This window comes from Rhinolophus sinicus, chromosome 16, assembly GCF_057876585.1.
Source record: "Rhinolophus sinicus isolate RSI-liver-muscle chromosome 16, RSI-T2T, whole genome shotgun sequence".
Classification (NCBI taxonomy): Eukaryota; Metazoa; Chordata; class Mammalia; order Chiroptera; family Rhinolophidae; genus Rhinolophus; species Rhinolophus sinicus.
In genome coordinates this window covers 139,921,125-139,947,255 of record NC_142516.1, presented here as the reverse complement: position 1 = coordinate 139,947,255, position 26,131 = coordinate 139,921,125, and the positions used below count along the sequence as shown (strand labels likewise).

Genomic DNA, 26,131 nt, shown 5'->3' with positions numbered 1-26,131 from the left:
TACAGGTGGCAATGACAAAGACACATGGATGTTTTCCAGGCATAGACTGGGCCAATGCTAGTACAAACGTGTGCCTCTGGCCTTCATCTACATACTTTTCTTTGTGGCCTCACTGTTAATGCACCATCCCAAGCACACAGCACCCCCTTTTCTCCCAGGGTGCCCAGAGCCTCATCCTAATCTCTCCTCTGTCAGATAAAGACTGTGCCCCTGAAGTTATCTCTTTAACTTCACTCCACTTTTGAAGTTCCCTCTCTTTAGTCCCTACTTCTTATAAGCAAAATGCAAGTGCAAGACCTCTGATATCTAATTTCAGTGGAAACTGTAAAGACAGTTCAGATTTCTACAACACACACACACACACACACACACACACACACACCCCAACTGCACTACATTTTTCAACTGGAAGTCCTTCCTGTGTCACACCAGGACTGACCTGCTGTCATGAGGTCGGCCCTATAACCACAGACTGCAGGGAAAGCCCTGTCTCAGGGCAAGAGCTAAGGTCCAAACAGGTGCAAGGCATAAAACATAAAACACCCAAGGTGTTTGAATCTTGGATGTTCCCAGAAGCATCAAAGTTATAAAAGCAAGCAGGCAAATAAACAAAGCAAAACCCTCTCAGTGATGCCAGAATCTGGGATGGAGGCGGGCAGCAGTTAACTCAGAACTCAGGAAATTTTCCTCAATTTACAAGTGTTTTCGCAGTATCTCCTTCCGGATGACATTTTTAGCAAAAGCAAAATGTGCTTATTTTTCTTTCCCCAGGGCTTTGATTGGGGGTAAGGGGAGATGAACTGAATCTGATTTAAAATTCTAAAGATATAAATATTGGGAAATGAATTAAGACATTAAGCATAGGGTTGTGACTAAAAATGCCCCTCCTTCAGGAAATGCCAAGATGCGGAGGGAGCAGCATATGTTAAATTTAGTAGATTGTTCTCAAGTTACAAAAATTGGGAAATTAATGAAGATGATACTGGTATGGAGGCTAAGATTTCTTGTACTTTGTCAATAAAAAGACAGCTTATGTAACTGAGTACTGGAGATTTTTACTATTCACAGCCAGAGCTTTTGTGCATGCGAGTATTTGAGAAGTGTTATCCCTGGCTGGGATGGGGATATTCAGATGGCTTTCCCATTTACACTTAGTCCAGCCATGGAAATGACGTGCATTCATCAGCTTGGGGCTGAGCAGAGATTAGACCACAGTTGTAAAAGTCGTAACAGTGTTACGCGTAGTTATAGGTAGGATTGATTGGCATACTGTCTTAAATATTCCTAAGTCAAGGAGACATTTGATTTCTTTAGTCCCTTTAGAATGATAAATTATATAAATTTTAAATTCAACTCCAAGAAAGTATGCAAGTATAATAGGTTGCTAGAGCTGCCATAACAAACACCACCAACTGGGCAGCTCAAACAGCAGAAACTTATTGTCTCCCAGTTCTGGAGGCTGGAAGTCCAAGATCAGTGTGTCAGCAGGGTTGGTTTCTTCTGAGGTTGTGAGGGAAAAACTGTTCCAGGCCTCTCCTAGCTTTTGGTGGTCTGCTGGCGAACTTCGGTGTTCCTTCCTTGACTTGTGGGAGCATCACCCCGATCTCTGCCTCCAGGTTCACATGGCATTCTCCCTGCATGCATCCACATTTCCTCTTTTATGGGGACATCAATCACATTGGGTTAGAGGCCCCCACCCTACTCCAGTGCGACCTCATCTTAATCTAGCTAATTATATCGGCCATGACCCTATTTCTAAGTAAGGTACTGGGAGTTAGTGCTTCAACATATGAATTTGGGGGGTGGGGGACACAATTCAACCCCTAATAGTAAGTAATCCTATAGAATAAACTAGCATAATTTTATTCTTACCTGGCATGAAAGTAACTATTTACAACCTAGAATCTATAGCTTCCAGTCCCATTGTCAATAAAACAGGAAATGGGACCTCCATTCTTTTGAGCACGTAACAAATTCTTAGAGAGGCTTACGATCATTCTTGCAGGAACAATTCTTTTGGAAATGATGTGTGGAGAGGTATAAGCAGAAAAGACTTCTTTTTAAAAAGGAACAGCTATCAGAAACATGTCTCCCTAGTCCAGCCTCTGAAAGCGAGCCAGGCCAATGAGGAGCTGTTCATCAACCACCAAGGGCTCTCGGGGTCCAAATGGAAGCTGTGGAAGCCAGGGCACTGGGGGTGTCTCTTCAATGCTTTTGAGGTTACCCTGCCTGGAATCTTGCTAGGCACATGGGGTTCAGGCTGCAGCTCTGCAGGAACTCAATCCTCTATTTCAATGACACACTTCTGTGCAGTTTTAGAATAGGGCCATCTGAATCTTTAAAGTTCTTTTTGACTTTTTAAATATATTTTCTGAATAAGTCTTGCTAACCCAGTAAATGCAAAATGTCAGAAGCTATTATTCAAAGTCTTGAAAATGCAGAACATTTCAGCTATAGGATATAGTGGTAAAGGCTTAATGAGAAGGCAGTTAATTGAAAATGGAGGCTAATTGGAGCACATTTTATGATATGATGCCGTATAAAATTATCATCTCATTCAGAAAACAATATGAAAATATAACGCAGGGTAATAAAATTATTTTGCACAGAATCTCAAGATAAATATTTGCTAAATTTTTTCATTTCAAGGAAGTCATTGGCAATTTCTCTATAACAGGGAACCTAGTTAATCGACATCTTTCACTTTTAGATAGGGCACTTCCTTATTAAAGGAAACAAAGACGACAATAGATATTAGACTTTTTAAAAACTTTTGTGCAAAAAAGTGGCTTATATTATATTATAGATGCTATAGTTTCTTTTTCTTTATACAAGGCCTTTTTATATTTGGTTTCCTCTCTTTTCATTTTGCTTTTTAATTTTTAAAATTGTTCTATATGCTTTCCTTTGCTTGGGTGGAAAATTGGAAGTCTGAGTTTGTGTGGAGGAAAATGAAAATAACAAAACCAGAAATAATCAGAAAAGTTCAAGATAAATGTGTTGGGGGGCACCCAGTTTCCGCTTGAAGATGTAAAGAGTGGGAACAAATGTTGCTCTCACTCTTATAGGAAGGGAAGTGTGACAAACTGGAAATGAATGACTTCTCTTGAGCATGTAACTGGGGTTACAGAGCAAACAACTAACCTGCAATCTGTGGAGAGAATGGCATCTGTTTAGGGAAACAAGACCCAAGTATTTGCTTACCTGGGGCAGAGACAATGGTGGAGCCATACGAGCCATGGCTATGGACTAAATTGTGTCCCCAATACCCATATGCTGAAATTCTAACCACAAGGGTGATGGTATTTGGAGGTGGGGCATTTGGGAGATAATTAGGTTTAGATGAGGTTATGACGGTGGGTCCTCATGGTGGGATTAGAATGCTTATAAGAAAAAGCCCCCAGAGAGCTTGTTCTCTGACCATACAGCACCCTTACCTCGGACTTCCAGCCTCCATAACCGAAGTGCAGCAGGTAGAAATGTGTGATCTGTCACTGTGAGGAAATTATGCCCAGTCTCTATTCCAAATGATGTCAAGTGTTTACAGGATATTTTAACGTGTAGGCTGGCTGGGATAGAAGTGCCTTATTTTCTAATGTCATCAAGGAAAGTTAACCAAGTGCCATCTCTAAAGCTCATGCCATGGTGCCATACAACAGTGGTGGGGGCAGATTTCTGGGACTGGGTGATCCTAGGACTGCCCATCAATCTGAAACATTCTGCATTTCAACAGAAGAGCTGGTTACGTTAATCCCAGATTTGATGTCTTATAGCCTGAAATAGCATGAGATCTCAAGACATGAAAGACAATGGAGAAGTCCCCTGGTGGTGATCATTCATGAGGAATGTGGCATCAGTGAGGAGTTTTTTAATTTGCATCCAAGTTCCCCAAACTAATAGAATATTCGAGATTAAATTCCTCTCCCACTATGATCTGTGGGTCCGAAAATTTGCAGAAGTGGTTGTACTTTCAGACTTCCTAATGGATGCTATTGTTCTATTCAACATTCACAGATTCACATTGTTTGGTCTATGTACCTGTATGTCAGACTCGCAAACCTTAACATAAAACTGATGTGAGGAAACACTGAACAATGGCAGGACGTTCAGGTTGTGTTATTATTTTACCCTTTTAGCACAGTCTACAGAATTGCAGAGCTTAAATATCAACATTCTTAAAGCACTTCATGCCTTGCTAAAAAGTAGTGAAAAAAAATCTCAGTGAATCTAAACCTATACTTAGCACTTATGTACCAATGTAAATAGGAAGTACTTGGCAAATCGCTAATTTTTGACAGTGTAACTGAAAGGTAGGACAATCCAGAAGAGAAAAGAGTGAGCACACGCTTTGTCCGATAGAAAAAGATTACAGGGTACTAAGTGTAAAACCCTGGTTAGCCATATATCATTCTTTTTTTTTCAGATTTTTTTTTTTTTTTAATTGGGGAAGGGGAACAGGACTTTATTGGGGAACAGTGTGTACTTCCAGGCCTTTTTTTTTCCAAGTCAAGTTGTTGTCCTTTCAATCTTAGTTGTGGAGGGTGCCATTCAGCTTCAAGTTGTTGTCCTTTCAGTCTTATTTGTGTCGGGCGCAGCTCAGTTCCAGGTCCAGTTACCGTTTTGTTTTGTTTTCTAGTTGCAGGGGGCACAGTCCACCATCCCTTGCGGGAGTCGAACCGGCAACCTTGTGGTTGAGAGGACGTGCTCCAAACAACTGAGTCATCCAGGAGGCAGCTCAGCTCAAGGAGCCGTGTTCAATCTTAGTTGCAGGGGGCGGAGCCCACCATCCCTTGCCGGACTCGAGGAGTTGAACTGGCAACCTTGTGGTTGAGAGCCCACTGGCCCACGTAGAAATTGAACCGGCAGCCTTCAGAGCTAGGAGCATGGAGCTCTAACCGCCTGAGCCACCGGGCCGGCCCCCATATATCATTCTTAATCAAAAGATGATCAGTTTGGATCTGAGTCAGACATCAAATTTATACCTAAAGAAAAAAAATCATTTGATTCCACTTTGCCTCCCAGTAAAGTGACCCCTAAATTATCCTCATCAGATGAGATGCTATTATGCTTTAAAATATTTCTAGGATTGGTGGTATCACCACTTCCTGTGCTGGGACCACAGCTCCTGAAAGCAAAGTGCAAAACTGCTGGGGCTCAGTGTTGTCTTTTCACCTCAGTTGCTGGTCACCAGCTGGCAGAAAGTGACGATGCTTCCCTGTCAGTCATTCCCCAGTAGGTTACATGTGTGCAGCAGAATCTGGGATTTATACATGTTGTTCTTGGGGGAAAAAAATCAAGATTTATTCTATTAAAAGTAACCACTAGAAATTTACTCAGCATTTAACATCTGCCCATGATTGTGCTCTATTCTTCTCAGCCATGACCTCATTTACACATCACACCAATATTCTCAGGAGTTATTATCATTACGCTAGTTTTATAAATGAAAAAGCTATGAATTACAAGGTTTATATAAGTTAACCAGAAGCAGAGATAGTCACTTAACTTTTCTGAGTTTCAATTTCCCATTGTGATAAGAATTCTTATAAGACTAAATACTTCCGAGGGTTGTTATAAAGATGAAAGAAAATCATATATTAACCTCTTTCCACAGTAACTGATGCACATTAAGCATTCAACAAAAGACGTTCAAGAAATCAGAATGTTTTATTAACTAGAATATATCCTGGTTCCAAACAGGACACATAAATAGAACTCAAATAATATATGAAAAGAATGTGTTTTAAGGTTATCAACGTCTTTAATTACATTCCTAGGGAAAGGGGAAACTTGCTTTCACAATGCTTTTGACAGCAAAAAACAAAGTGTTTTTTTTATCCCTCTCAACCCACAGTGCTCTGTGTAAGGGAATGATGTCTGAGAGCAAATGCTAAATGAAGGAGGGAATCATTCTGAGCGCCCAGATGGAGACTCATGGGAATAGGCCAAAAGCTTGTCAAAACTTCAACACAGTTTTAAAAAAAAATCACAAAAATCATTTACCACACAATTTTTAAAATAAATTCTGACGATTGCCTTAAATAAGGGCTGTGTCTACAACAGACTCAATCTTAAATATATTTTACGCATTCGATTGTCTAAAATCAACTTCATTCTGCACAGACTACCATATTTTTTCATAGCAAATTATTGTAGAAAACATTTTTATGAAAGCCCACCCATAATATGTTATTTAAGAAATGTTGATACTTTTCCAGAGTTTTATCATTTGTGTCACTCAGTTCATAGAGGCAAACATTCTAATTTAGGGGAAGCAAACAAGTGGCTAGACTCTGTTTATTCTTTCCAGGTATTTCTTCTCAAGCATTTATAACCATTAGAAAGAAACAAACTTTATATTTGCACATTGACAACCAAGCAGAACAAATAAGAAGAAATATTTGTCACAATTCTCCCAATACCCTAAATAGACTCCCAAAAAGAAAAGAAAAGAAAAAGGCACTAAAGGAACTTCTCTAAATACAATCAAATGACAAATTAACATAAAACTCAAATAAGAAAAGAAAGATAACCTTTCTTGCTTCTTTAACACTTCAGTTGAATTGAGACTAATTGAACTTCAGTATAAAAAGGCTTGGGGTGGGGTTTTCTTTGATGGGTAATAGATATGTTCCTTTCACCAGAAATGGTTTTGGCAAATGGCTTACATATCTTCCTGCAAGTGTTCCTATCCACTTCCGGAATGCTAAAAGACGTTAACATGTATCTTCAGCAAACACTACAAGTTCACATTTTGAGGAGTAATCTGAAAAAACTAATAATGCGTTTATCCATTCAACAAGCATTTCAATGCCTCTGATGTACAAGCATTCTGCTAAGTATTTAGGCAAAATAAAGATGACAATGGCAGTGGTGTAGCATCCAGGAACTTGTGATCTAGTTATGAAAAGTATACAAATAACTTAATTATATGCCCCCAAATATAGTAAGTATGGAAAAATGTAAGCGTGGTGAGAGTTCAAGATGTGCAAGGAGTTTTGGGTGAAAGAGGGTCTTTATACCATCTATGGGCTATCAGATCCCCTGGTCAATAAACCTTACCTTCATAGTTCAGGGTTTGTTTTTTTCATCTTTTTTTTTCTTTTCTTAAAATGCCTTCTCCTTTTCCTTAAGTTACATTTGTTGTCTGCTGTCATTTCTGTGAATTATGTGAATGATCTTATGCTATAGATGTTAAAGTTATGAAAGCAATTTTCTGATTCAAAATCAACTGAAAATCTTCATTCAGAAAGAAAATGTTATTTAAAAAGAAATTAAACCTGCTGTTGTAACATCTAGAAGCGTGGTTTGGCAATATATGTAAAAACATTAAAAGTAGGCATACCAAAAACTCAGCAATTCCCCTTTATCTCAGGATTTTACTTAAAGATGTGAACTGAGACTAATGTTCACCAAGTTTTAAATATGCTTACTCAAGTGCTGTTTATAATAGAAAATAATTGGCGGAAGGCTGAGTGTCCAGCAGCTGTGGCATAATTAAATGATTGAGACTTACATTATAGACAGCTCCACAGCCACTAAAAATTACATAAGAGAAAATATGTAAAGCCATGAACAAGTTTTGAAGTTATATTGTTTGGTGCGAAAGCAAATAATAAAGTTGGTTATAATTATATGGATATCTTCAAATCAATAAAGGGAGAGAGAGAGAGAGAGAAATGATTGCAGTGTGTATCTGTAGGTATTGGGATCAAATAGAGATATGGGGCATTTCTACTTATCTGTAGTTTTGTTTTTTTCTCTAGACCATGAACAAGGATTGATTGAAGAAAAAAAAAACTGATCAAGTTAAAATAAAACAGTTAATTACATTCCAAAGTAAAAACAAAATAAAATTAAAAAACAACCAAAGTACAGAAATGTCCATTGCACAAACTCCAGATTAGCCCCGTTACTCCAACCTCATGAAATTCCTTCCTTCATTGTCTCTGAAATATTGTAGTACCTTCATGTTTGTGGCATTACAATCCCATCCTGGAGAAGTCACCAGCTTTTGGGAACTAGAACATCCAACCCCATGACATCTTCCTCACCCCGGGCTAATTCTGAATGACTGAACTTTGAATCAGAAGTAGACCTCAGCCAACTATTCTGGAACATTGTGGGTCTTTCCCACCCACAGAGATGGGGAGCTGGGCTGTTTGGAAGATGCTGGAATCTTCAGAGAAGCAAGCCCTTTTCCTACCCCTCTCCTCCTCTCCAAAGGTGAAGGCTGTACTAGCTTCTCCCAGAGGGTTCTGCCTCACCCAGTTCTGGGGATGGTTCCACTGCCTTCCCCACTCATAAAGTAAATTCAGTTGGAGGCTCAAACACAGACTGGCCGTAACTCTGAAAACTCTTAAGATGGGAAAACTATAAAACATATAATTCACTTGCTTTGACACCTGCTTCTTCTTTTCAGTACTTCACAGTCCATCAGCTTCAATACCGCCCCTAGCTTGCTGCATTCCTAAGAACGCCATAAGGATAACGAGCCAACTAAAAGGAGGTGGATGGCGTACTAGGAAAGCTGAACATGTAGTGGACAGAGTCAATGAATTCCCTATTTACTCCGAGCTATCATAGCACGCCCTTTCCAGTCGCTCCCCTGTTGACTAAAACACACAGATGTCTGAGCCGGCCCTCTGCGGTCCAGGTATGGTATGACCCCCAGAAGATTTGCATTGCCCTCCAGTAAGGATACTCCAGCAAAGTCCATTGGAAGCACTATGAATCATCAACTTACCAATAAGGCAAAAATAAATTAATAATGAGCAATCTAAACATACAAGGACAGCCAGGAATGAACCAAAAAAGAACAAACAATGAGAAGTGTCAATAAAAAAGAAAGCTAAGAAAAGCAAGCAAAGAGAACAAAAGGATTTGCATTTCTTCAGACTTTGCTTATACTGTTTTTGAAAGCTAGCAATATTTTTGAAAGGGGAGTTTGAGGAAATTTATATCTATTCCCCACATTTCAGATGCTTTTTATACCACTCTCCAGCTTAACCCTGCACCATCATTTCCCAGATGAGAAAACTAAGGCTTCAGAAGCCAAACAGCCATAAATGATAGAGCTGGACTGGAATTCACAGACGTCTCCCAGACTTAGAAGCCCCTCTTCTTTCTACTAGATCACACAGAGGTACCTTATATCAGTTAATTGGTTGATGATCAAATATGTTTTCATTTCCATGTGTCCATGGGAAAAGTCTGCAAAGAAACCAGCACTTGGGACCGATGAAATGATTTTGATATTCTTAAAATCACTCTAAGGTGTTTTGTTCATGTCATTATTGCCATTTACACTATTGAAAGCACACACCTTGCTTAATACTCAACAAGATGACTGACATTGTCCTAATTAGCCTTTTTTCTAGTAAGCTATAAGCACATTTAAAATAAAACTTCAAGTCCTTCTTCATTTAGCAGTTGGTGACCTAAAGAAGTTTGTTCTTTACTCATTCAACCAATACCGATTGAGATTTGGGTTTTGTAAGCGATACTGGGCCAAGCTGCTTATGGCATCATTTCTCGCACATTTAGATGTGGAATTTAGTCATGATTTGGCTATGTCAGCATTTAGGATGATTAAAACAAATATTGCTACTGTTTTGCTTTCCAAGATGGCTGGAGTATATGACACATTATGCATATTTCAACGTAATTCCCTTAAGAAGCAACATGGGTAAAATTTAGTTCCATGTTGAAGGGCATCATCAACTCAATGATTCTATTAGTCAAAATGCCACTTTGCAGTCTCTCTGGTTTCTGCTATTCAGTTCTTTGGCTGAGGTAGAAGTCACAGATTTACCCTGCCTTTCAGCACTTTACTTCAGAAATACCTAGAGGCTGACACCTACGCCGTAGGGCCCATCTGTGAAACACGGGGCCATAGGTGGTATCACAGCACACTTTTATTTTAGTCCTCAGTAATAAGAGATATTTGGAGAGGCAAAGAGATGACCTATGGATGGTTGTGAGTATTTCAGCTGGCCCTACCTAAAGAGGCAGCTGAAAGAAATAGTGCCCGGGGATTGGCTTAAGTCCCAAAGCCATGAGACGAGAGCACTTGCTCATTTAGTGTAATCCCCAACTTGTCAACCAATACCTTACCCACATTGGCAGTAGAAGGAAAGCCAATTTTTTATGAAGAAAACATGGGCAGAGGACAACAAGAGACTGTTCCATTCAGAGGCTTGAAAGGGACCAATCAGACAAGTCATTTAGCCTTCCCTTCTGAGTATGCCATCTCTTCTTCGGCTTCTCCATAGCTTGTCCTCCTAGATCTGATCAGCACTTCACCACCATGAGGATGGCGGGATGGATTTCCTCCACACTGATTACACACAGAAAATATCAGTCAGAATTTTCTCAGTGAAAACCAAGTCCATCATATTACTCAGTTCTTCAAGGAATATTCCTGGGTTCCCACCACCTGCAAAAAGTATAAACTCCTGAGCTCAATTTCCAAGATCCTCCATAATCTAACTTCATTTCTCTATCACCCTCTTTTTCCAGCTAGCTATCAAATTTCTTTCAGGAAAGAAGACTTCTCCGATGGACTTCATTGGAAATCCCACATATGAGGATGGGTTTCTTTTTTTGGAGGAGGGTAATAATTTTCTTATTTTTCAATTACAGTTGGCATACAATGTTATATTAGTTTTAGGTGTTCAACACAGTGATTAGACATGAAGTGATCACCCTAGTAAATCTAGTACCCCTCTGACACCATACATAGTTATTATATTATCGACTATATTCCCTATGCTGTACTTTACATCTCCATGACTATTTTGTAACTACCAATTTGTACTTCTTAATCCCTTCAGCTTTTTCACACACACACCCCCAACTTCCGTCCTAGCTGGCAACCATCAAAATGTTCTCTGTATCTATGACTCTGTTTCTGCTTTGTTTGTTCATTTATTTTATTCTTTAGATTCCACATATAAGTGAGATCATATGGCAATTATCTTTCTCTGTCTGACTTACTCCATTAGCACAACACCCTCCAATTCCATCTACGTTGTCACAGATGGCAAGATTTCATTACTTTTTATGGCTGAGTAATATTCCATTGTATAAATATGCCACCTCTTCTTTACAAATTCATCCATTGATGAGCATCCAGGTTGCCTCCATATCTTAGCTGTTTGTAAATAATGCGGCAATAAACATATGGATTGTTTGAAATAGTATTTTGGGTTTCTTCAGATAAATAACCAGAAGTAGTATTACTGGGTCCTTCTTTGTCTCTTGTTAGAGCCTTTGTTTTAAAGTCTATTTTGTGTGGCATAAGTATTGCTACCTCAGCTTTTTTTTTTTTTTTCCCCATGAAATATCTTTTTCCATCACTATACTTTCAGTCTCTGTGTGTCTTTCAAGCTAAAGTGGGGTTCTTTCTAAAAAGCCCTTTCAAGTGCAGGTTTGAGACAGAAGCCGAGTTCTATAACATAACCAACAATGTTCTAGTTTGGGTCTTGGTGCTGTCCAAGAGATTGAAATCTTATGCCAATGACTGATGTTGCTTCGTGAATCTTCTCAGAAGTCCCAGGATTAGTGAATTAGGACAGAAAGAAATCATATTACCATGTATATTTAGGAGCAGACTGTCCAGAGTCTAGAACATAGTGGCTTAAGGATCTTCTGTTTTGTTTGGTTCAATCATAATACATGTGCTATTAACAAAGTACTGTACCTTCTTGTCTGATGCTCAAACAATCCCTGAGAAGCTGGCAGAATACACATGATAGTCCTTATTTTGCAATGTGAAGACCGAGTCTCTGATTCTCAGTCATCTGACCAGTAGGAGACAGAATTCGGGTATCCTGTTCCAAACATAGCACAGATATGGGAAACAGGCAGGTGGAAAATCAGCTCTTTAAGATATATTACCAACACCCATTGCCATTTTTAAGAGCAAGGAAAGACTCCAGGAGACACTATTTAAAAGAGTGTGAATTGACTGCTTTTGTAAATATTTGTCACATAATCTCACTTTCATCCCCACCTCCAGATGAAGACTTGTTATTTTTGCTATTTTGCAACCATTTAAGGTTCTTCTGATAATAATTTCTTTTTCTGGAATCTCAATTCCAGAAAAACTCCCTCTTCTTAATCTCAATTCATGAAATTTCCACTAGAGTTGACCTCAACCCCAATCCTTGGGGTGCAGTGGCTTGTAACGCATTCCTGCCCAATGAGCTCATTGTATCCCTCAGGCCATAGCGCCTGATTCGTGGATGGCCATGACCCATGCAGAGCAAACGAGACTTTTACTAGGACTGTTGAGAAAGGTGGAACTCTCTTTTCTCTGTGAGATTTGAATGTTGATGGAACTGGTGGTAGTCTTTTGCCATTTCATGAAGTCTGAAAATGAAGCTACCACTGTGGAGAATAGAGCCAAGAGGTGTCGAGAAGTTGCATCCCAATAACAGGATTTGGTCTCTGAATCCAGCCATATATAAAGTTAATGTTACCATAAACTTGTTTGTTATAAGAGACAATAATTTCCTTTGTTTTCTTTAATCCAGATCATTTTGAGTTTTTAGTCTCCTGCCAACTTTGATACAGATATTTTGGAAGGAACTACAGTAATACCTAAAGACAGGCATGCTCATCAACCAAAGATACCCCAGGATGACAGTGACAGTACCCTAGCCCACCACACCCAACACAGTTACCACCTCAGCCAATCCCCAAGCCCCAACCACCTGAAATCGGTCCTGCCAGAAAGGCCCCATGCAAAACTCACTATAAAATTCTCAAGGACTTGGAACATATGACTTTATTAAAACATGATTCACATAATTCAGATTCATGTTGGTTCTGAACGAATATATGATCATACAAAGATTGAATTCCCAAAAGTGTTTATTTGAAGAGGCAGAAACCAGAAAGTGGAATATTAAAAATAAAATGAGAGAAAAATGATAACTACTAAAGATCCCTGAAGTCATTTCCACATAAAAAACATTCCAAACCCAATCAAACTCTTTGGGAGAAGCTATTATATGAACAGTGATTTTACCGTGCTGCTTTTTATGATTCTATCTCTTAAGTTATTGTTTATTTATTGTATGGTTCTGTCTTGGTTTCAGGCACATAACAATGAAAACAGTTATTATATCTTAAATATGTGTGGATTGTTTCTAAGGTAACTCTGATTAAGGCTGAAGGCTTTAATTAAATGAACAATTAGCTTTGAGCATGGATGTTTACACAAAAAGAAAATAAGTTAATTAATTTGGATAATTATTTGCTGCTGTGAACATTAGCCTACCCTGGGCTTTGCATGGCACCAGGGGTATTGTGTAGTGCAGTTAAAGACTGAGTGGGGAAACGGCAGGGTCGGGATAGAGTTTCAATTGAGGGAGAGGCTCACGCTTCATTATTCCTAATTGAAAAGGCCTAGACCGTAAGTTAGCAACCTTACTACCGTCTATCCTTCCCACATTGACATCTAACTCCCAACCTGCGGGCTGACCTGCCTCCTCTACTGCAGGCTTTCCCCACTCCACCTCCTTCCATCTGCTGTCTTATTGTACTAGGTGCTGAATTTATGCTTAAGTAGGCAAGGAGAGAGAGAGAAAAAAAACACTGTGGATTTATTCACCAAAGGTAAAACAACATTGAGAAGTAAGGTGACACTTGAGTTTCTCTTCAAAAGACATTACTTACAGAGTGCTAACGTTGACTAGTTTTAAATTTTGCCAGTTCTGAAAGCAAGTAACTAATACTAATTTATTTTCTCCCATATTTGTAGATTAGAGCTTGCTATGTCATCTCTTTAAAAAGTTTACATTTTCTCAATCTATAACTTAGAAGGGAGGGTTTCAAAAAAGGACAGGAATGAAAATTGCAAAAGTAATTTGGACTAGACCATATCTTCCTACTCACATGCTCACATAAACATTTTTACATCCCGGTTTCCCTACAAGTAATGCTCTTAACCTAGCAGGGGCCAGGGAAGCTAATGAGGATTCAAAGTTGATTGCCTCATCATAGGTTCTCAAATCTACTGAATGAATGAGAGAGAGGAATAAATGAGAAGAATGATTGGATGGATGGGTTACAGACATAGTAAATCAACTGGAAGATTCCAGTACTCTGTGTCTCAACAATATACTGTTGGACAAATTATCAATATTTAGTATTACTCAAATAATATAAACAGGAATATTCAAGAGAGAATATGAGAAATGTTCTTGAAGAAATGCAATTAAAACAAAAAAAGTAATGTCATTTTCTCAAAATACAAACATTTAAAATAATAATAGTTGTCTATTTATTATCAATCAGTATGTGATGATCTCATATCTTAACCCCCAGCATACAAATTTACTCAAACTTCTCAAATGCAAATATAATTTGATCAATTAATCTCACTTTCATCGGAATCCATCCTATGAAATAGCTGTTAAATACGGAAAACATTTAAGGCACAAAAATGTTCATTATAGATTCACAATAGCTATCTAATCTTTTCAAATGAGGATTAAGAGGAATGTATATTAATGTAGAAACACGTACATGATATGATATTAGGGGATTTTGTAAGCAGGATCTAATATGAGCAGAATTGTGTACAAGAAACATTCATACAAAAAGAAGACTTCAACAAAACACACAAGGTATTTATGATTGTGTTTGCCTGTAGGTGGCAGGGCCATGTCTGATTTATTTTCCCCTTTTCTCTTTTCTAATTTTCAAATTTCTACACTATGTATGTATTACTTTTGCATGGAAAAATATTTTAATTTAGGGTTTTTGGCATTTTATGCATGGGTAATATCAAGAGCTTCCCAATATTCTCCTCTTCTATGCACTCTTTGGACATTTTCCACATCGCAAATGATGTTAACTATTTACAACACAGATAACATTAGGTAATTCCCCCTAATTAATTAAGAAAATGCTGATGTCTCCCCATTGCTTATCCTACAATCTTCACTCTCCTTAGGCTAATATGGAAGGTCCTTCTCAGTGGGGCTCTGACCGTTAACAGATGAATTCCACTATAACCTACCAATTGTATAAACTAATGCTTCCTGCACTAATGATCCTAGTCAACATGTATTTGCCTTTTACCTCACTTCCCTTATTCATTTTATCCTCTTATCCCTGTGAAGTATTATTATCATTCCAGTTCCCACTTCTTGAACCAAACCTCTGAGCTGTTGGGTGGCAACCCTCTCCCAAAGAGCAAATCATGGACACAACACAGGGCCATCTCATTCCAAACCAATCCATTCTACTGTCTCCATCGTGGGTCTAGAATATGGTGTATACTTTTACTTCTATTTTCGGAATCTATTGTTTCCCTTCCAGGAATGCCCTTGTACTTTCTTTACTACTCAGCAAACCCCTACCTATTCTTCAAGGCGTGGGTCCAACTGCCTTCAGTATCATTGTGTCACCTTTTCAGATCACAAAATAAGCTACTCCTCCTTCATTATTGCACAGCACTTGGATTTTAAATATATTTTATCACTCACTTTGGTCAATTTTTAAAGAAAGTTCTTTATCTTTCTTATTAGTTTGAGAGGGAGGGTTGATTTCTTATTTATTTTTTTCAGCACCCATTAGCTTCTTGTGATATAGACGACATTTGATAAATATTTGTTGAATTAATTCATTAAATAGGAGTTGGTCCAGCTGCTCACTTTGCTTTTCTCTAGTGCTGGCATCATCTGCAAATATGTAACCTACCCACCTGAGTAGGAATGAAACAAACATTAACATGAAAGCAATTTTTCTCAGTGCTTATTAATATTATTGACAATTCTATTAGCCTACATATTTCAGGGTAATTAAACACTTTGATAGTTCAGGGTAATTAAATACTTTCATATTTCAGAGTAATTAAATACCTTCTTTCTTTTAGAGGTCAAAATCAGACTCAAGATGAAAATTAGTGATGAATATCATGGATGTAAAGGAATTTATACCTCATGGCTGAGTAGAGACAAGATTTAAATCTGTACTTCTCCCACTTCTCTATTATAGGATGAGGTGTATTATTTGTGTCTTCAGGATAGGATTCTTTGTTCTGTCAGTGGCCTCCCAGGAGAAGGCTTAGAAAAGATGTTGTCTAGTCTCATTTAGACTGAAGGCACTCTACTGAGAGAAGGTGCTCCATGATCCAGGGGAGGTGAGCTTCTCTGAGAATAAAAACAAACTCAGGATACTGAAGGAGACAGGCATGGGATAGACAAGGTCTGCTGGGGCAATGCCGATCCTGCAAGAGGGGCAGGCAGGCTGCCTAACTCAAGGGAGAACATTTGTGGAAAGAGAGCATAACTTTGTTTCCCAGCTTTAGCTCTGGCACCAAAGAAATGATAATGCAATGAAGGCTGTCCTGAAAGAGTGGTCACCCTCAAAACTGGACAGGTATCCAGAGATCCACAAACAAGGGAATATGTTGAGAAGAACCAGAGAAAAGCTCTTTCCAAATCTGGAAAAACCCAGTTGGAAATACTTTATTAGTAACTTACTTATTTATTTCTTTGTCTACAAAACAGAGTAAAAATGGATTAACTGTTTTTTTTAGCAAATGAGGTCTTTACCTAGGGACTGGAGATCAAAGTTTCCATTTCTGGAAAAACCTTAACCTGAGGACCTAGAACTGAAAGTATTTGTCTAGATGAAGAAAACGTCCTCATTCTGATCCATGTTTCACAAAGTGGGAACCTGTGATGAAGGATCATATAGAACCTAAGAAGAAGGAAGAATTCTTCCTGAGTCTCTAATTATTAAGTGAAACTTGCTGGAGGCCTTAGGACATGAAATGATTTCTTATTCTCTTTTTATGCTTCAGAGTCAAACGTTAGGAGGTAATTATAAATGTAGTGTATAGTACTATATTCACAAAGCAGTAATTTTCTTTCTCAAACCCACCCAGTGAATTGGAACTCATTTTCCATACTTCCCTGACATGTCACTCAAGCTTGGTTAGTCTCCACTCTTCTTATTCACATCCTGGGATCCTGCCCTTGAGTTCAGTCTGTTTTAATTCACATAAAAAGGAAATTTATTGATTAACTTCTGAGCTGATCAAACATGCCATTTTCAGGCAATTTGGGAAACTTCAAAACTCCATGAGATTGACACGTAAAGAAGCAATGGGAATACCTTCATCCTTTAAAGCACTTTTCTTCAAACCTTGTCCTTTGTATAAATATAAAAATGGTTTTACAAAAGGTATAAGTCTATTTGAATTATTTATATAGTAAAATAAAAACCTCATAATGTATAGTTACTTAACAGCTCTTATTATAAAAATCATAGCAAACATAGATGCCATTACACTTAGGATCTTGTCCAAGTGGCTCATGGTGGGTAAATGTCAAATCCCCTTAAGGTTAGTGTGGGACAGAGGATCTTGCCATCCTTCACCAGTTTATTTTTGTATTGTTTCTTAAAATGTAGGTAATAAATATGATGACTTATGCATGACATTCTATGACATATTTAATATATTTTTTGGCATCTAGTCTTACAAAAAGAGAGATAAATGTCCACCAAATTCTCCCACTTGAAAATAGAAAATCAGCAATAGGTGTCTCTGGGACTAAGAGAGACTGGGACTAACTCTGAAGAAGCATTAGGGGACTTTCTGGGGTAGGAGAGGAAATAATCTAACATAAGCTGTAGTCATATACCAAAAGTCAACACATACAGAGGGCGCCAAAAAATATATACAAGTGGACACTTTGGTCAACTGCTCAAGCAGTAGTTCGCTATAATCAGAAGTGCCTGGATGCTGATTGTAACCACTTTGAGCACCTCTTGTAATTGCAGAATTCAAACGTGACTTATATTCATATTTTGTTACCGGTATATATTGAGTATTATAATTTTAATACAGTTCTTCCTTCTTAAAATGTGTATACATTTTTTGGCACCCTCTGTGTATTAAAATTTGTGCATTTCACTGTATGTAAATTTCACATCAAAAGAAAAATCAGTAAACAAATATTGAACTTAGTTGAAGTACAGAGGAAGGAATGTACTAAAATCTAGGATGAATTAGTGAATGGAGATTAGCTAGCTAGATAGATGATGATAGATAGATAGATAGATAGATAGATAGATAGATAGATAGATAGATAGATGTCAAAGAAAGTATAGTCTCATATTAGCAGCAGAATCTAGGTGATGTCTATATAGGTGTTGACTAAAACACTTTCAACTTTACTATGTGTTTGAAAATTTTTATAATAAAATGTTGGAAAAGTTATCCCATTTCATCACACCAGGTTTGAACTTCAGTATGAGCTTCTTCTTAACACAGAAGCTCTGTCCATTGTACTCAAAACAAAATGTATTTATTGCCTAAAACATAATATGAAGTAAGTTTACAGAGCATAGGGATATGTTAGGCTCCAAGAATCATACGGCTGAGTGGAGATGAGATTTAAATCTGTACTTCTCCCTTTAAAAACTAACAACAAACTTTGTGTTTGCAATCTCCTACTGGAGTCTAAAATTTCCAATAATCTTTGTTTCCTGAATGCCAAAATACCCTCAGGGGGAAAACAGGCAAGGTTTACTTAACCACTTAGAGAGAAGTCCACTTGGTGGAATAACTAGCCCTGGGGTTTAGCAAACAAACAGCATTCCCACTCTGCTTGACTCACTCCAAGATATTTGTTCAAAGCATCACCCTGAGTAATGTAATTGGCCATATCACACACTTCAGTAGTTTTTCTACCCTGCATCATTTTTGTACAATAGCCTACTGAGAATTTCTTCCTGACAAATCACCTATTAGATCATACCCTGCCCACCTTCCTTCCACCTCATCTTCTCTCCTCAATGGCTCTGTCATTGACAATATGTGTTTGATGAGTAATTTCAATACAGTTTATATATTTATGGCTTCCTTCTCCTACTTGTTAACTAATTCATAAAATGGCTTCCAGTTAATTAAAGATGAAAGGGCTCCATCTAGCTGTTTGGGAAACAGGCGTGTATTCAAAGATGAAGGCAGGAAGGGAATACGTTTGTTCTCAATGCTCCTCCTTTTCTGATGATATCTGTGGGGAACAATAAACTTCAATCCCTTTCTTAAAGCAATAGGAAATGCAGACATCTACGATCCGCAATAAGTAAATACTAACCCAAGGTATTCTAGAGTAAAACTTGGTAAATGTCCTGAACTTCTTCAGTGCGTCCCAAATTTCAATCATATTTATTCTCTTTCTCTCCCTCTAATCTATTTTAAAAGGAGTATTTGGTATGCTCACCAAAATCTGCAAGGAAAAACAGATGCAAAGTTTGCAAATATTTGAGTTCAATTATACTAATTCCTGATGACTATGTAAAAAGAGAATCAACACTACTTTGCAAAAGAATGTCAAAAGAGCTTAGGTTGGTTTGTGCTGTCACTTTCCACAACTTGTTAGGTTACTCTCACCATTGTCAATTGGTAATCACCCCTGTGGGCTAGCTCCAGAAGGCCATAAATGATCAACTGGGTGTGTTTGTTACAGGGTGCTATGGTAGACAACACAGAAGGCATATAATTGGATGCCCTGCCATTGCAGCGATTGGCTTCAAGTGCAGCTCTGATATGAAATTGACAGTCAGGGACTGGGGTGAAGAGCTGTGATTTCTCAAAGATGTCTTCTGTGGGCACAGAGGCTGCACTGAGGGAAGGAACATCAGCTGAAATGTCCCTGTGCTGCAGGAGGTGAGAGAAAAACAGAAAATTGGCTGGAACATCCCAGTGAGTTTGGAAAATGCTGACTTGAGTCATGTGACACGAGGCTGTTGGACTGTATCGTATCATTCTGTGTCTGGAAATGGTGTGAAGCAGGGACACATGCAGGCATTGGCACACATTCTAAATGTTGTCCTTGAAGGAGAAAAGTAGCTAGAGTCGCCGAGTGGAAATGCCTGTTCAGTAAAGGCTATTTTAGAAGAGGATTTGCAGAAGAGACGCCCAGGAGTTCTAAGAACTCAACATGCATGCTTCACGGCTGCCTCCAGGCACTCATTTCCAAAGAGCGTGGGGCCCAGGCTTCTCTCCAGCCTGGCAATGAGTTAGCTTTTCACCTGAGAAAAAGGTCAGGGTCACATCAGGCCATCTACTCAATGGCTAACAAACAGCCACTGGGCTTCATTTCAATCATGTGCCCCACACCGGACCCCCTGTATTGTAGCAGTCAGCAGGTAGTGGGGGAACGTCCTACAGCTCCAGAGGAATTACAGAATAGCACAGACTAAGGAGAGAAAGTGAAAGGACACCAACTTGCAGTGGACTAGGAATTCAGACATGGGAAAGCCATTGCAGGTGGCAGCAGGACTAAGTAAAATACAATTGATTAATTTTAATCAAAAAGTGCTATGGAATTTTACTTGCTTAAAACAATGATCCCAACGAAACACTCTTCTGTTTTTCTCTGCATGCTTGTCTTACAGCAATATTAGGCAGTTAATTCAGTACGTGCCTCCCCATGCCACAGCACATGGAAGGGACATTGTAGAACAGTCGTTTCAAAGTTAGTTTCAGTGTAGATACATTACTTTGCTGCAGTGAGATAGCTTAGCTGAAGTATATTATTTGACAGATGAAGAAGCTGGGGTGTATGAGCTGACTGACTCGTCAAGGTTACTATTGGTGACAGAATGAGAATCACAACCCTGATGAATTGGTTTGAGTGCCTTCTGAATCAATTCTGAACCAGTGTGCATGGGACACCTCCGACTTATCCCATTTGGGGGGTGAGGGAGTGGAGGTATTTATACTCCAGCTCCTGATAGTGATTGGTTTCGGGGTGATCTGGGGGTGGAGTGGTGGGGGAGCAGTGTCCCAGTACTTCCAACCTATTGTTAGAAGTTGTGGTTAGAAGTACTAGCTCTCACAGCCAGAAAACGCCCCAGGGCAAAGAGATGCAGGTGCTACCAGGTGGAAATTAAAGCATCATGTACTAAACTAATATGAGCCAAAGCAATCCAGGCAGGTATAACTCAACTCCAGTCTGTATTCCATTTTAATCGGTTAGAAATGTGTTACGGCCACAACAAAACCTGCCCCTTTTTTTTGTCCATACCACCTGAAAGGAGGAAGATCCTTTATTCCTCTAATCTACAGTGCACCTGCTTCTCCCCCACACCAAGCTTAGCTCTGATTGCCAGGAGCTCAGAAATACCTGTTTCCCATAAAGAGAGGATGTTGACTAACTCACAGCATCTCCTGAAATTTCCTAAACAATTAAAGGAAGGATAATCATATAGGGAGAACCAAAATGACTTTGGTTTCAGTGTTGTTATAAAATATTCAATTTCCAAATTCCCCAAATATGAGTTGGGGTGTGCGTGTACCATCAAGTACTATAAGAAAAACACACATTGATGCCCTTTTGCAGAACGTTCCATGGAAATTAAATCAGATAAGTCCCCAAGGGATCTGAGCCCTGGGTTCTGTTGTTGTTGTTGGATACAGGAGGAGAGGGAGAAAATGTCCCCTAGACGCCAACGTTGTAAGGTCTTTTAGATCAGTCAGGTCCTGGGGTAAGATCTGTAAACATTTATGCAACGTCAAGTTCCCCAATGCTTAGTAGAAAGAAGAGGTGGCTATTGGGACAAGAAGTAGTATAAATCCTAGAGTTAAAGTGAAGAAAATGGTCCAGAATGATAGAAGAATGAGGGTTTTGTTTAGGTCTTCCAAGCACATAGCAAGGGAGAAATGAAGACTTGAGAGGTTTCTAGGAGAAATTCGAGGACAGTTACTGAAAGGGAGGGATACGGCTGTGAACGTGAGGCAAAATGACCTCAAGATGCCATTTCAGAGAGAACTGTGTGTGGTGTTGACCGTGGGCTGTGACCTTTGTGTAACGGAGATGTTGGAGGTGAGACAGCACACCCAGCACCTGGGATGAAAGCCTGCAGGAAAATGATGCCCAGGCTTTATAGAAAGAGCTGGCCCTCCCAGAGTCTCCGGTCTCATTCAGCAAAGTTTCAACCCATGTAAGTTCTCCTTCTCTCGGCCATGACAGAAAACTTGATTTCCAAGCTTAAGTTTGCATCTGCAGTAAGCTCTGACTCCCACATCCACATTCTTTCAAAATAGCTGCAAGTCCCAGAAGGGGAAAGACTAAGTGCTCAGAAATGATAACACGTAGGTTCAGGCTATTCAGTTCCCTGCACACTCAGATCTCTCAGATTCTGTACAATTTTACTACCGATCTGACAGGAAAAATAATGTTTGTCTGTGTCTATCATTCCTATAAAAGTATGACAGCACAGTTTCCCAAACAATTACCATTCGTACTGCATGTACAAAGTGGAGTATTAAGGCATCATATTTTTGTTCCTCCCAGCATCCATAAAATTCAAAAGCATATCATAACCAGCAAAGTGTTCTCTCCTATCATAATAATTCATTACATTATTAATAGGCTGGTGCTCTCTGTGCAACAAAATGCAGAACGCCAGTCCCCTACATAACACAATCTGAGTTCCCTCGGTCAGAGAATCAATCAATAATGGCAAACTGTCCTTTCTTTATATATCTGCCACAGTGAAGTGGGGCTTTATGGGTATAACACAGAAATTCCACTCATTTTTTCCCATCCAGGACAAAGTTTCCCAATTAGAATTTTCTATTTGTTTGAACACCAGAAGCAGCATTTGTGTGTGTGTGTGTGTGTGTGTGTGTGTGTGTGTGTGTGTGTGTGATTCTACTGTTGGTAAGAGACACAGAACTCATTCCATATCTGGAAAATGTTCTACAAAGACGAGTCTGTCATTTTCCTGAGCACACCATCTCTCCATTTGAAAAGCCCCATGGTCATCCCAACGGGAATACTTTCTTAATTGCCATGACAAGACTAGACAAAGTGATTTGGGCCTGAAATAGCTCAGAACAGGAATGTGAGGGCATGGAGGTCCCAGGTGAAGAATGAAAGTGTGTGTGGCCTCCAGTCCATCTCAAAGGCCCAGTGTGATGGTTGATTTTATGTGTCAATTTGGTTAGGCCATGGTACCCATATTTGACCAGAGACATCTGGATGTTCCTATGAAAGTATTTTTTACATGAAAGTAACATGTAAAATCAGAAGACTTTGAATAAAGCAGATTACTCTCCCTGATGTGGGTGGGCCTTATCCAGTCAGTTGAAGGCCTGAATAAAACAAAAAGACTGACCCTCTCCCAGCACAGCATCTTCTTGGACTGTGCATTTCTGTACATCAGCTAACTCCTAGTGAAGGTAGCCTGGCCACTGAGTCAGGGCAGGGCCCAACTCGTTGCAGTGGCTTCAGGAGATTACAAGGGGCCTGGGAAACAAGTCTGTAAGCAGATGCTCAGAGAAGCACGGTCCTGAGGGTGACCCTGCAGACAGCAGGTTCCCACAGCTGCCACCACAGAAGTCCACATGGGGTTTTCTAAGAGGAAGCAAATCACCGACATGGGAAGCGCCATAGTAATTGCCGACACTGACTGAATGCTGTGCATGGCTCAGGCATGATTTAAAGGCATTTACAGATCACACCTCATTGAATCTTCCCGACCCCCTCTGAGGCACATATTTATTAGGATGTCCACTTTACCTAAGAGAAAAGTGAAGCACAGAATGTTAAGTAACTTCCCCCAGGTCACAAGCAATGAAATGGAGCCCAGAGACCCCCACTCGCAACCACCAGGCCAATAATAGGTGATATTGGAGACCTAAGCAGGTAGTTGAAAACAGGACCACTTGTCAGAGAGTAGGGTTCAGACTCAGTGAACTCACAGACAGTGTCTGTGCTAAAGGAAGACCGGACCTCAGTACTAGGAGTGGTACAATAATAGAGAAACAAGAAAAGGCCCTGCCTCAGAAAGCCAACCCTCAGAGTTGAAGCCAAGAGAAGGCTGGACCTCGTGCTAGATTTAAGTCCCAGGATCCTAACTGTTAGCATTGAGACTTGGAGCAACTCTTAAAACCTCTGTGAGCTTCATCCGAATATCCAGGATCCTACTAACCACTCACATGGCTACTGTGAGGATTAAGTATGAACATTAAATGGTTCTGGGGAAAGTGGGTGCTCAAGATTGTGCCAGGAACAAAATACAAGGTGGTTATGATGACTGTGGCATGTAGTCACAGCCAGGCACACAGTGAACATCACTTGGCTGGATTTCACAACCACACTAAGAGTTCTCAGAGCACCTGAGGTCCAGTTGGCACTGGAGTCAGAATAGGGCAGAACTAGGGCGAGGTGAGGGAGCTGCCTGGATGGGCAAGTCCAGCGTCAGCACCAGAGAGCGGGCATCTCCTGAAATCTCGCTCCCAACACATCTCACTTCCCTCACTCTAACCTGGGTCCTGGACAGAATAGGCCTGGAGTGAGACTTCGTCAGATGGGGAGGGAGGGTACCTTTAGGGAGGAACAATCTATAGAGAAAACAAACTGGAGAAACTGGACCGTGGGCTGATCCAAGGATTCCAACAAGCTTCCTGTGATTTGAGCTGATATATATGGTCAAAATAATTCAGTCATGCCTCAAAGTAGACTTTTTGGCTTAATCATTTGAGTGGTTATCTGTACTGTCTTAATAAATCAGCCAGCCATTCAGATTTATGCTACATTAATAGGTGGACTTGACCTATGAGTTGATCTATTGATATAATAAAGCACAGTATCTTAAAGAGAACATAAGAACAGCCTTTGAGACTTGGATTTCCGTATTATATGTTGACCTGTTGGGTAACTTGCTGACACAAATAAATCTTACATTCACAGGAAACCAATCTAAAATCCACTGATGAGTACAAAACAGACTGTAATTAGCATGCACAGTAAATATTTGTAGTTACATATCCATTAAACGTCACTAAGAAATTTGGTGCTTGAGCACAAACACTCTACACCACATTCTAAATTATTCCCACTCAACTTCCATAGCACTAAATCACTTTAAAACACAAGGAAGTTTTTACTACCAGGAAAATTTTACCAAGCTTTAGTTATAAAGGAGTTGAAATGTCTGAGGTAAATTGGGTTCTATAATGGAACAACTAATAGATCCTAAAATGAGATAGCATTGCCAATCCAAGCCATAATAGTTTCTATTGTAATCATCCTGGACATGCTCTGTAACACCTAATGACTCAACAGCTCCATACTGGCAGCACCTGAAGGAGACTTTCTCTCTGCCAGAAAGACTGTGTATTAAGTATTATGCGTATGTCTGGCCTGGCCAAGGAGATGATGACAAGCCTTTCCTCATTTTTGAGCAAATCAATTTCTTCGGTCTCTGTGTCACACACATACAGTTCACAGAAGCATTGTTTCAAGCCCTCTCTAAATAATTGCTATATGTTGTCTACCAATCCCTCAGCTTTCTGTCTCTAGTTTCTTCCTCCTCCCATCCATTTCCCAACCCCATCTTCGTAAGATAGAATAAATCTCCCATTCATATTCCAGCACCCACTCTTCTCGACTCACTGAAGATTCCCACCCACCAAGTCTCACTTAGATGCAGTGGGTCCATGGGATATGGACATTGGATGACCCTCAAATGAAAATAAAATATCTCAACTGTATTTATTCCAAAAGGGGGCTTAATGCCTATAAGATCCATGTGCTCCTAAACGTCTTCTTGTTCAGACACTGATTTTGCTTTTTAAGTCGTGCATAAGTATTATGCTTATTGAATGTAAAAATTTTAACGACATGGACCAAATAATTAGTATGAAATACATAAAGCCTCTGATTACACATGCCCTGCATCTAGCATGACAAATCAAATCACATGACAAATGGTTGGTTTACACAAGATTGCATAAAAATTGTTAATTTTATTTGTGATTTTTCTAAAATTTACTCTTGAATTTAATAGTGATGAGGTCATACCCAATATGGTTCTCAATGCCTTCTCATGTTACTCAACAAGCATTATTAGAGTTCAATGATATAGAAATGAGGGTCATTCAAATTAGTAGACCAAATAAGGTGAATATAACTTAGTTGCTAAGAATTCTTTCAATGACATATTCTAAATTTCTAATAAAAATTATAACAGTTCAAGACTGATGATATCAACTTTTATCACATTCATTTAAATTATTCTATTATATTAATAATTAGTTAAGAAATCATCACCATTAAATATGGTGAAGAAATTGAGAGTTGAA

General features: G+C 39.2%; 1 long non-coding RNA gene across 1 annotated transcript in view; it reads right to left on the bottom strand.

Moving 5' to 3' along the window:
- Positions 1 to 5,359: 5,359 nt before the first annotated feature.
- The window catches only part of LOC141571298 (uncharacterized), a 91,394-nt gene continuing 70,622 nt past the window's right edge, over positions 5,360 to 26,131 (bottom strand). Inside the window, exons 2-3 of the long non-coding RNA XR_012496059.2 lie at positions 11,705 to 11,834; positions 5,360 to 10,339 (exon numbers count right to left, since the gene is read on the bottom strand). This is a non-coding gene — a long non-coding RNA (uncharacterized LOC141571298). The remainder of the gene's footprint in view (positions 10,340 to 11,704; positions 11,835 to 26,131) is intronic.